This window comes from Dermacentor andersoni, chromosome 4 (genome assembly GCF_023375885.2).
Source record: "Dermacentor andersoni chromosome 4, qqDerAnde1_hic_scaffold, whole genome shotgun sequence".
NCBI lineage: Eukaryota > Metazoa > Arthropoda > Arachnida > Ixodida > Ixodidae > Dermacentor > Dermacentor andersoni.
Window position 1 is genome coordinate 110,514,575 of NC_092817.1, and position 3,988 is coordinate 110,518,562.

Consider the following 3,988-nt stretch of genomic DNA (forward strand, 5'->3'; position numbering starts at 1 on the left):
CCCTCGTGACATCGCCGACTATCTCGCCGCTACTAAGTGGAGCCCTCGACGACCGTCCCGTTCGCCGTCACCAGGCCGCTACCTGTCGCCGCAGCGCCGACCATACACTGGCCCAGCCCGAGGCCGGTCCGTCAGCCCATATCCGGAAAACTAAAAGCAGCAACCGATGGAGGTGCGGTTGCTGTTCGTCGAACTGACGAAGATCCTCCGCCGCCGACGAAGACGCCGAAAAGCCTATCTCGACGACATAACAACGACGACACACCACCGTCCCGACGAAGTCTGGCAGGAAAGAACACGCTGACGAAAGACCACCTGACGACGCCACGTACCAACCAGAGGTCAACGCGACACAGCCGTGATCCGACGCCAAGGCCTAACTGTAACGCAAGACAAAGAACCACCGACCTCGACGTGCTTCTCGACGGCCACGCAGTCACCGCGTTAGTAGACACAGGAGCCGATTACTCCGTCATGAGCGGACCCATCGCAGCCCAATTGAAGAAAGTTAAGACTGCATGGGAAGGCCCGTTAATTCGGACCGCTGGAGGACACCTCATCACGCCGAGTGGAATCTGCACGGCAAGAATTACCATTCATGACCGGACTTACCCTGCCACCTTCGTTATCCTGCAACAGTGTTCCCGAGACGTCATTCTCGGCATGGACTTCCTGAACCAACACGGCGCAATCATCGACCTGAAGTCGAAGTCAATAACGCTGTCGGAAGATCAAGCGATACCGCCGGAGAGCCCTCGTAGTCACCACGCCTTGAGTGTGCTCGAAGATCAAGTGAGCATCCCGCCTCGCTCCAGCATTGTTATTTCGGTCGGCACCGAAACACCCGCTGACGTAGAAGGCGTCATCGAAGGCGACCAACGTCTACTGCTCGACCGTGAAATTTGCGTCGCAAGAGGGATCGCTCGACTGCACGGAGGAAGCACGAAAGTGTTGCTGACAAACTTCAGCCAGGAGTTCAAGCACATCAACAAGGGCACGACGATCGCATACATCGAGGACATTCAGGAAACCAGCGATGCGTTTGTCCTCTCCGCTTCTGTCGCATCTACCCCGACGACCGTAATTCCCGAGCCAGACTTCGACATAAATCCAAGTCTCCCCGTGATTAAGCAGCAACAGCTCAGATGTCTGCTTCGACGATACAAAGACTGCTTTTCGACGTCGTCGAGGATTCGACAAACACCAGTCGCAAAGCATCGCATAATAACCGAAGAGTGCGCTCGACCACTCCGCCAGAGCCCTTACCGAGTTTCGACGCGAGAACGCGAAGCTATAAGACAACAAGTCGACGAAATGCTGCGCGACGACATCATCCAGCTGTCGAAAAACCCATGGGCGTCTCCAGTTGTTTTAGTGAAGAAAAAGGACGGAACTCTGCGTTTCTGCGTCGATTATCGTCGACTGAACAAAATCACGAAGAAAGACGTATACCCCCTCCCACGGATAGACGACGCATTAGATCGGCTCAGCAATGCTAAATACTTCTCGTCAATCGACCTCAAGTCTGGCTACTGGCAAATAGAAGTCGACGAAAGAGATCGCGAAAAGACCGCCTTCATCACGCCAGACGGCCTCTATGAGTTCAAGGTTATGCCATTTGGACTGTGCTCGGCGCCTGCAACGTTCCAGCGCGTTATGGACACGGTTTTAGCAGGACTGAAGTGGCAGACCTGTCTTGTTTACTTGGATGACGTCGTCGTCTTCGCCGGAAATTTCGACGATCACCTTAAGCGGCTTGGGACGGTATTAGAGGTCATCAAGTCATCAGGGCTCACTCTGAAGCCGGAAAAGTGTCGCTTCGCTTAAGATGAGCTTCTATTCCTAGGCCACGTCATCAGCAAACCTGGAGTACGCCCCGACCCGCAGAAGACAGCTGCCATCGCAAAGTTCCCGCAGCCAATCGACAAGAAGGCAGTGCGCAGATTCCTTGGCATGTGTGCCTACTATAGGCGCTTTGTCAAGGATTTTTCACGCATCGTGGAGCCGCTAACACATCTAACGAAATGTGATGTGGAGTTCAAGTGGGAAACGCCGCAGGCCGACGCATTTCAAGAACTGAAACGACGCATGCAGTCGCCGCCGGTACTTGCACACTTCGACGAAGACGCGGATACTGAAATCCACACTGACGCCAGTAGCCTAGGCCTCGGTGCCGTCCTAGTCCAGAGAAAAGATGGACATGAACACGTGATAGCTTACGCTAGCCGGTCGCTGTCAAAAGCGGAAGGCAATTATTCTACAACCGAAAAGGAATGCCTCGCCATCATTTGGGCTACAGCGAAATTTCGCCCTTACCTCTATGGCAGGCCATTCAAAGTGGTCAGCGACCATCACGCGTTGTGTTGGCTAGCTAACTTAAAGGACCCTTCAGGACGGCTGGCGCGGTGGAGCCTCAGACTACAAGAATACGACATCACTGTAACATACAAGTCCGGAAGAAAACACTCAGATGCCGATTGCCTATTCCGCGCCCCCATTGACCCACCGCCGCAAGATGACGAGGATGACGACGCCTTCCTTGGCATAATAAGCGCGGAAGACTTCGCCGAACAACAACGAGGGGACCCGGAGCTAAAAGCCCTAGTCGAGTATTTGGAAGGGCACACCGACGTTGTCCCTAGGGCATTTAAGCGTGGATTATCTTCGTTCACGCTACAAAACAACCTGCTCGTGAAGAAGAATTTCTCACCAGTCCGCTCCAGCTACCTTCTTGTTGTACCGTCAGCGCTGCGTCCAGAAGTACTGCACGCCCTACACGACGATCCAACCGCTGGGCACCTTGGATTCTCCCGGACGCTGTCGAGGATACAGGAAAGGTATTACTGGCCGCGTCTGACCGCCGACGTCGCTCGTTACGCCAAGACATGCCGAGATTGTCAACGACGCAAGACACCATCGACAAGGCCAGCTGGATTACTACAGCCGATCGAACCTCCTCGCCGACCATTCCAGCAGATTGGGATGGATTTGTTGGGGCCGTTTCCGATGTCAACATCCGGGAATAAGTGGATCGTCGTGGCGACGGACTATCTCACCCGCTTTGCTGAAACTAAAGCTCTACCAAAAGGCAGCGCAGCCGAAGTGGCGAAATTTTTCGTCGAAAACATCCTGCTGCGACATGGTGCCCCAGAAGTCCTCATCACCGACAGAGGAACGGCTTTTACAGCAGAGCTCACCCAAGCCATTCTGCAGTACAGCCAGACAAGCCACAGGAGGACAACTGCCTACCATCCGCAGACGAATGGTCTCACGGAGCGCCTGAACAAGACCCTCGCCGACATGCTAGCACTGTACGTCGACGTTGAACACAAGACGTGGGACGCGGTCCTGCCGTACGTGACCTTTGCGTACAACACGGCGGTGCAAGAAACAACACAGATCACGCCGTTCAAGCTGGTCTACGGCAGGAACCCGACGACGACGCTTGACGCCATGCTGCCGCACGTAACTGACAAAGAGAATGTTGACGTCGCTAGCTATCTCCAGCGCGCCGAAGAAGCCCGACAGCTCGCCCGCCTGCGAATCAAGAACCAGCAGAGGACCGACAGCCGACACTACAACCTCCGACGACGCTTTGTCGAGTACCAGCCCGGTGACCGTGTTTGGGTTTGGACCCCTATACGCCGACGAGGACTGAGCGAGAAGCTCTTGCGTCGCTATTTCGGACCGTACAAGATCATCCGACGTATTGGCGCCCTGGACTATGAGGTCGTGCCAGACGGCATTTCGCTGTCACAGCGGCGCCGCTCACGACCTGAAATTGTCCACGTTGTGCGACTCAAGCCGTACCACCAGCGTTGACGAACTTTGGGACTTCGCGTAACTGACCTTTGGACTTGATTTCTTTTCGTTGTTTTGTTACTCATGTTTAATAAGTCTCCTTTTGTGTTTCGTTCCCTTATATTTGTAGCATCGGGACGATGCTCTTTAAGAGGGGGGTATTGACACGTGTACTTACATTTATCGG